This window comes from Pinus tabuliformis, chromosome 1_1, assembly GCF_031772625.1.
Source record: "Pinus tabuliformis cultivar Carrire ecotype Pingquan chromosome 1_1, CPIR1, whole genome shotgun sequence".
Taxonomy (NCBI): Eukaryota; Viridiplantae; Streptophyta; class Pinopsida; order Pinales; family Pinaceae; genus Pinus; species Pinus tabuliformis.
Window position 1 is genome coordinate 544,599,245 of NC_142297.1, and position 9,157 is coordinate 544,608,401.

Below are 9,157 nucleotides of genomic sequence, written 5' to 3' on the forward strand. Positions count from 1 at the left end.
AGCCGTCAAAATAACCCGAGGGGGAGTTTATGTCTATGGATTCCTGGGTAATGATCCGAGGGGGTCGGATGTCCTGGTCCTCTAGGAGGAAATTGTATAAATCCAACAGTGAAATACTGGAGGAGTCCAAATCTATTTTGGAATTCTTGAAAATGGATTTGTTCCTATTAAGCTAGATTCCCCAACAAATTAGTAGTGGAAGGCATCTAGTTTTCTGAGAGTTGGCTTTTATACACCATCTTTGCCAAGCCTCTTCAATATCTTGTCTCGACCAATGAATATGTATATTTAGTGAAGTGAGGATCCTTTGCCAAAAGGCTTCCGAGACAGAATAGGGAAATAAGAGATGAGAAGTATCTTCCTCCTGCATCCTACACAGACAACATCTAGAAGGCCCGCAATTTGCACACCACCTCAACGTTAGTTTAGTGGGAACCTTGTTTGTTAAAATGAACCACATGAAAAGCCTAGATTTTGGAGGGGCTTTTAATTTCCAGATATGACTCCACCACAAAGAGAAATCACCCGTGTGTTTAGCTGCCATTGTATAAGCATAACATGATTTGGGGGAGTATCTACCTTGGGGATCCAATGCCCAGATAAGGACATCTTGATTGTCGTTTATACACACATTGGCCTCATCTAATGAACCTGTCAATCTTTGCCAATCATCAACCCAAACTACAGGAATGTTGAGCGTTCTATGGTCCTTACATGTCTGGTTTTGCCACCTGTCCTGAATATCATCTGCTATATGTGATAAGTGGGTGATGCCTGATTCTTGAAGGAAATTGCAAAGAGGACGGAGGATAATATGGCCATTCCCACATCCAATCCACGCGTCCAAACCAATCCTCACTTGAACTCCATTGCCAACTTTCCAAGCCAGACCATGCTTGATTAGAGAGATAGACTGAGATAATGCTTTCCAAATTATGGAGGATCCAGCCGTAGGAACTGAAGGTCTACGGATCCATTCCAGAATTGAGAGTGGATATATGTACTTATGATAAGTGATTTCTTGCCAAAGACTTATGGAATTAATAAGTTTCCAACCCAGTTTTGCAGCCAAAGCCTCAATGAATAAATGCAAATTTTTTATGCCCCAACTCCCCAGTTTTTGGGTTTTCTAATGTTGTCCCAATGGACCCAAGAAAAAGTTCTCCTTGGAATTTGTCCACGCCAAAGGAAGCGACAACATAATTGTTGAATTCTTTTTAAAATGCCTTTGGGAATCCAGGGCAGCGACATCCAGTAAACCAGAATAGCTTGTAGGACCGACTTGAGGAGAGTTAACCTACCTGCTCTAAAAAGCCATCTTTGTTGCCAAATATTGATTCTGCTTTTAATCTTGGCTATAAGCCAAGTCCAATATGTTATGCGATAACATTTGGTTTCAATCTGAAACCCAAATATTTAAGACCATCATCCAGATCTTGACGCTCATATTCAAAAAATTGGCTAGCTATTCTTGCTTCATTCAATTGGTAGGAAACTATGATAATATTTGATTTTTCAATATTTAGCTGCATGCCTGTAGCTATAAAAAAATATATAGAATAGCCTTGAAAGCATATGAGTCTTGAAAAGATCCATTTAAAAAAAATCAGAACATCATCAACAAATAAAATATGGGTTATAGAGGACATATCCGAGAGCTTGATTCCAGCCAAAGAACCTTCCTCTCTGCCTTTTGTTATTAGTCTGTTGAAGCCTTCCATGATGAGGAGAAAGAGTAGCAGGGAGAGAGGACATCCCTGCCTAAGGCCTCGTTCCACATGAAAGAAACCCAAAGCTGCTCCATTGATGAGAATACTAAAGGAGACTGAAGTAAGACAACCCATGATCCAATTGATGAAAGCAAAGGGGAAGCCAATGTGAGTGAGAGTTATCCTGAGGTAGGACCAACAGGTACGATCAAAGGCTTTGGAAAGATCAATTTTTAGGATGACAGAATTTTTATGGAGCTTCTTAATCGAGTGAAGAGCTTCTTGAGCAGTACCAATTGCTTCATGGATTTGGCGATGGCTGAGAAAGGCAAATTGTTCCTTGGATATCATTCGGGAGAGAAAGGGTTTAATACAGAGGGCTATTGTTTTGGATATGATTTTGTAAATGCTATTGCAGAGGGATATGGGTCTGTAATCTTCAAAAGAGGAAGGGTTATCAGATTTGGGTATAAGGGCCAGGAAAGTCAAGTTGAAGGCCTCCAAAATTCTGCCAGACTTTCAGCTTTCTTCAATGGTCTAGATGAGATCATCTCCAATTAAATCTAAAAAGGAACTGAAGAATTCAACCGGCCACCCATCAAGACCCGGGCTCTTATCCTTATGAAAGCACTTCAACACAACTTCAAGCTCTTCTCTAGTAACCTGAGAGTTTAGTTCTTCAATTTCCTCTGGCTCGATGAATCTGGGCAGAGCTTCAGCAGTGCGAATGATGCTTGGAAGGGTTATTCCAATGGGGGCTTTGTAGATATTAGAGTAATGTCTAATCCCCATGTCAGCCAGTTGTTCAAAATTTCCCGCTTTCCTTCCTTCCGAGTCTTGTAATTCCCAGATTGAGTTAATGGATTTCCGACCCCTTGCATATTGTTGAAAGAACTTTGAATTTTCATCACCTGCTTTGAGCTAGATTGCTCTACTCTTGAGCATTCAGGTTTCTTCTTTTAAGCGAAGAAGCTTTATTCTGTCAGTTTCCAGCTGAATCAATTGCAACTTTTGTTTTGTCGAATTCGATCCTATGGGATTTGATTCTTCGAACACTAGTAGAGCCTTTTCAATTCTTTGAAGATCTCCATCTTCTTTTCATTTTTTTTTAATTTGGCCCAAGTTATTGTTTTGCCTTTTAGAACTGCTAGATTTTTTGCAAAGAGCTCTCGTGGGGAGGAGGTTTCATTCTGGGAGCAATGGATCCAAGTGACTGATACCAAGTTCCTGAAACTTGGCTCCAACAACCAGGAGGAGTTAAATTTAAAAGGTGAAGAAGGTTTAGAAAGATTACCCTTGAGCTCCAGAAATATAGGAGAGTGATCAAAGATCCCACCACTCCCCACCCATTGACGAAAGAGATTTAAACTTGCCATAAGAGGTTATTTGATCAAGAATCAGTCCAATCTTCTAGCAAGGGCATCTACCCCTAATATGCGATTCCTCCAAGTTGGCTTGAGTTTAACAGGGTCAATATTTAGAAATTCGTGAGCATCCAACAAGTTTTCAAAAAATGTTGTGAAATGATCACTTTGACCCCTGAAACCCCATAATTCTGTTGATCCGAGGGAGAAATTTAAATCTCCACCAATAATGATATTATATTGATTCATAAAATTAGCCTCCATGATTATGTTCCAGAAGAATTCTCTGTTCTGGCAAGGGCCATAGATGTTGATGATCCTAAATGGTCTGCCGAGCTCCATAGACCAGATATCTGCACCAAGAAAACCTTCTCCTCCCCAAAAGTTGAGGATTTTTGTAGAACGAGTGTTAAAACCCAAGGTGCAGCCACCAGAGCGACCCTTCACATCCAAAAAATGAAAATCCCAGGTTGGGAGAAAACTTAAGAGAAGCTTATTTATCTGGCGACCTTCCCCTAAAGTTTCTTGAAGGAAAATAGCATCCAACATTTCAGACAGACAGATCCTCTTGAGAGCTAGCTTTTTGTTAGGGTTGGCTAGTCCCCTACAATTAAAGGAAAGACAAATCGTAGGGGAGAGGAGTGAGGGTTTCTCTTTTCTCTAAGAACCCAGTCGGTTGGGGATTGGACCCCAGAGGCTACTTCAGCACTGGCCCTTTTAATAGCCTTAGAAATTTTTGATTGACGGCCTCTCGGAGGCTTGAGAGTAATTGAAGGAGGGGGGTCAAGGTCCAGGCCTAAGACTGAAGAGGGAGCAACAGGAAGGGATCTGAGGAAATATCGGTGAGGCCCACTTGATAGTGGGCGATCATCGAGTGGGTAGGTGGTCCTATCCACAGAGGGTTGGGGAATGGGGGAGGACAGTGAGGGAGGCACATCGGGAATATGAAAAACCGATGAACATAACTTATTAAATTTAGACTGAGAGACGACACAATTCAAAGAAGATGATAAATTTACTGAACCTTCAATAGAATGAGAAAAAATAGGAAGAGTGGAGAAGGGAGTACTCGCGAAAGTCGTGTCCCAGGATCTTGATTTTTCAGGGGGTCGATCTAATGCCCTTGCAAAATGGTGAGCTATGGCCTGTTGCGGAGGTCCAATTAAGAATCGAAATCTCCAGAGTTTGAGTGGAGGCTGAGACCAACACTTTGGCCAGGATCTGATTCTGCCCTGAAATTCTTTTATAGTCTTTATATAAATGCCCCACTTCGTGACATTTGTGGCAACAAAAGGGAATGCCTTCATAATCTAGAATTTACTTCCGAGTGATGTTGCCCATCTGAAGCAGGTAGCTCTCTACCAGACCTTCTCTGGTATCTATATGCACTAGAATACGTGCCAATGCTAGGCATCCTGTGTCTTGGTAGGTTCTATCATGATCTAGATAGACACCCAAATCATCTCCTATTACCTTGAAGATTTCTTCTCCCCAAAATTGTAATGGGAGAGCAGGCAATCAGACCCAGATTGGCCCTACTCCATGATTTTCCTTTTCTGGGTCAAACATTGGCGACCATCGCTTCAATAGCACTGGTGTCATCTCGATGTGCTAGTACTGCATGAGGACCTGGTCTACTTGGTCTGGATGAGTGAAAATTAGAGCAAACTAGCCCCTGGAAAGTGAGAGGATACCTGGGAGTTGTATGAAGAGATTCCCCCAAATTTTCGTTGTCCACTTTCAAAGGTGTATCAGGGAGTAATTTCGGCCTCTCACCCTTCCAACTAACACTGTGCTCTCCATGAGGGCCGCTTGAGCCATAGAGATTCTTCTCCGAAGATTAACCGCCTGTCCCTTTCTCTCATTTTTGAATTCCTTGATTTTTTTGGATGTTTTGGTCGTACTTTAGCTGCTTGCTCTCCTTCCTCAAGGCCAATGTCTTCTGAATCAAAACGATTTCCTTCCGAAGCGTGGTCCAGTCCAGGAATGCCAATGAAGCAGCCTGAAGGAGGGGTTGAGTCGACTGGTTGGAATGTTGTATAAAAGGAGGCAGTCTCGAGGATTCCTACTTGTTCAGGAAACAATCCTTGTGCTGTTTGACCCAAGTTACTCAGTCCTTCTTCTGAAACACTCGCACCACCTTGGGTAATTGTTGCTGTCGGGAACGCCTACGGCCATATGTTTAGGTCTGATGAGGAAGGAATGGGTAGGAAGGGTAACTCCGAGCCTTATTCCGGGATGAATATTCCTTCCGTAACTGTCGGGGGCAGAGTCAATTCTAGGGTCTGTGGAGAGACCGCCATATCTTCCATTTGAGTTATAACTGCCTTAACCCTTGTGACCGGTAAACTGGCTATCACCGGTGTAGTCAATGTTGGATCCTGTCGGGAGAAATTGACCCAAATATCCTTAGCAGTAAGGGAGTAAAAAGTGTAGTCAAGTAGTTGTTCATCCATCTGGGAGCCAGCTGCGCAAGAAAACAGTGTGCCGTTCCTCTGCGTCTTCCTGTTGGGGTTACACTTGCTCGAGACTGTCGTTCTTGGCAAAATGCCCTTGTGCTCTGCTTCAAAACCTCTTACAAAAAACAGATTTTGTTTTGACACAAAAAAGGCAAGGGTTTATTTTAATGCTCCTGCCATACTGGCCCATAGTCCCATAAGCTTTTAGCAGAAAACGCGTGACCTTAGAAGTCCACCCTTGGTTGCAATGTGGAAACTGTAGTTAGAGTATGAAGACAGGAGGTAAACCAAAAAATAATGGTTTGTAAACTACCCCCTTCAAGTGTAACCAATGTCACTCAAGTCGCAAACTATGGAAAGAAAAAACCCTGCAGATTGAGTACTCTAACCGTGAGCACCCCAGACAAAGCACTGTCAGTAAGTGTCTTTGTTATCTCCTTGGGGTTTTATTTATTGTTTATAATTGTAGTAATAACATAATACAAATTTTGATTAGTAATTAATAAATTTCCAATAGGAGACATATCAACCATATCCTTAGAATCCAAGAATATATATCATTTACGTCTTCATCTTACGTAGAAAATAATCTATACATATGGGAGGAATTGTGCATAAGAACACATATGGCCTCATTGCTTCACGAAGTTTGACTATGAAAACTTTAATCCAAATATTTGGGTGTAAAAAACCATAATAAATTTACATTAGGTGATAGGAGCTAAAAGGAATCCCTTGTATGGGCACTTCATTGAACCTTATACATGATCCAGGGGATAAAAAATATTCTCAAAAATGAAAGTGATCCAATTCTCCCGAAACTGATGCCAAATCGTAGATCACATCATTTTGATTCTAATGACACTTGAATCACCTCAATCCGACACCATATGAGGAAGTTATCATGTTATGAATTTTTTGGCAAACAACTAAAAAGTGAGCTTTCACAGTTGATTAGACAATGTACAACTACAACGTGGTGGTCCATACAATGGCATCATGCTGACATCATTAACTATCTAGGTGTACGAATCGAACAAGTGGCCTCATAATGAGCCAACATGTGGCATCCAATTGTTGGATAGTGGTAAGCGAATATAGTTTGGACATTTGGGCGAATAGATGGGTGGCTCATGGCCCAATCATGTGGTGCCACATGGCACCTTAGATTGGGCCAAAATGATTTAAGGCGGACCAACCAGCGTCCATGAGAATCAAACTCAAGACCTCTAGCTAACATAACCACCGCCTGACCAATCAGGCTATAAAGTTTCTTATTAATACATGTGGGAAATGTAATACTTAAGTTTCCAAACGACGGATTTGGCATATAAAATTGTAGGTTGCTAGCTCGAATCCCTGAATGACTCGACCATAATTCCTTAACGATTGCGCTATAGCCACGAGGGTTAGTGTGTGGTTTTAAACCACCACCACGCCCTCCCATTTAAACTACACTGATGGAGAGTGGTGCGAAAAGGGCGGGGTCAACCACATGACCCCCACCACGATGTTTAACAAACAACGAAACCACCATCTATGCAGGGAAGATCAAACCCCCGACCTGTGGAACCAAAAACTAAGCACCCACCAATTGGGTTACCACGTTTTTGTTTCCAAGTTTGTAGAGAGGGCGTTTTTGGAGAACAATTAGCAAGCATAATGGACACAATGGTAATATTATTTTTGCAATTTGATTATTTTGTGTTGATGTAATTTAACATTTGAGCATATAATATAAATGGCCACCATTGGAAGCTAGACCTAGAGACATAGCTCAAGAGGGGTGAACTTTGTCATCAATTTTCTAAGTTGTAATGTTGCTTATTGTCAATTTTTAACTATTAAAATCCACAAAAATTAACTTAGTTTGTGTGTTTTTTCAATTCACGATCCATTTCCCAAAAGACATAAACTAGCTTGCAAAACTTTACATGAAACCTTCAATTTTAATTTTAAATCAAGTTTGGAATAAAAGCATGCTTTTTGTGAAGGTTCGATGAATTTTTCAAGTGTTTTTCTTGAATAATTACAAGGTCTAAATTGAGAAGAGGATAAGGAGTGCTTGAAGAACCAAACTCTTAAAGTAGTTGAAGGAAGACACAAAATGCATATGATGTCATGGCACATGAAGAAGGATAAGGACCAGAGTTGATGTTTGAGTATGAGACAGCTTTTAGAAATGATTTCTATGATATGACTGAGTTAGCGAAAGTATTGTACAATGATAGGACAACTTGGTTGCAAGGAGAAATTTCTAATCAAGCAAAAGGGAATGGTGGTGATGGGATCAAGCCTCCACCTCCACCTCCTTCTTCACCTCCATATACACCTTCATCCTCACCTCCTTCATCCCATATACCTACTCCTCCTCCATCTCTAAAAGGACATGCTAAGTCTCCTTTGATTAAGCTTGATATCAAGTTTGAATTTCCTATGTATAATGGGGAAGTAAATGTTGAAAAGTTGGATAATTGGGTTCGTCAAATTGAAGTCTATTGCAAGATTTAAAAGATTGATGATGATGTCACAAAGATCCAACTTGTTTCTCTTCGTTTGGAAGGTGCAACCCACATATGGTGGGAGGCCAAAACTCGAGAAGATTCGAAGAAAAGTGGTAAAATTATCTCTTCTTGGAATGATTTTATAGTTGCATTAAGAAGACAATTTTATCCATTAGCTTACATGCAAAAATAAATCATGGATTGACAAAATTTTAAACAAGTTAAAGGTTAGAGTGTCCAAAGTTACACACAAGAATTTATAAGAAGAACCTTAATCTTGGGTGTTGATTTGTCTTCAAAAGATACTCTCCTTAAATATATAGGGGGATTACATAGTTATTTGAGACATATTATACTTATGTTTAACCCCACCAATCTAGATGAAGTATGTGTTTAGGCAACTCATTTAAAATCAAGAGGAAAGAATGTTCCATTTGTACTTCTAGTTTTTCTCCTAGTTGTGCTTCTTGTTTTTCTTCCACCTTAACACCAACTATTTCTACCAATATGGCGTCGCCTATTGCATCTAGCTTTGATTCCATTATGGCATATTCTTTAGCTTCTAATATGTCTTCTATTATAGTGTCTTTTTTCACTTCTAATATTGCTTCAATTATTGCTTCTTGGTTGGGTACCTAAATAGCTTCTTTGTTTGCTTCTTTGGGAACGCCAAGTTTGGCTTTTAATATTGCTTGCATTATTACTTATTTATTTGCCACCTGAATTTCTTCTATTTTTTCTTCTTACATAACACCAAGTTTTGCTTCCATAATTATTTATTTTTTGGCTACCTGAATTGCTTCTATTTTTGCTTCTCAGGTAACGCCCAGTTGGGCTGCTAGTATTGCTTCCATTATTACTTCTTGGTTTGCTACCTAAATTGCTTCTTAGGTAATGCCAAGTTTTGCTTCCAAGATTGCTTCTAGTGTGCTTCTATTTTGGCTTCCATTTTTGCCTCCTTTTTTTCTTGCAAAATTACTTCCTTGTTAGCCTCATGGTTTGCTTCTTGTTTAGCGCCTGGGTTTGCTTCCTTTTAGTGTTGGGATTTGCTTCTGAATTAGCCTCCAATTTTTCTTCTTGTTAAGCAACCAATTTAGCTTCCTATTTATAGCCAGTAATAG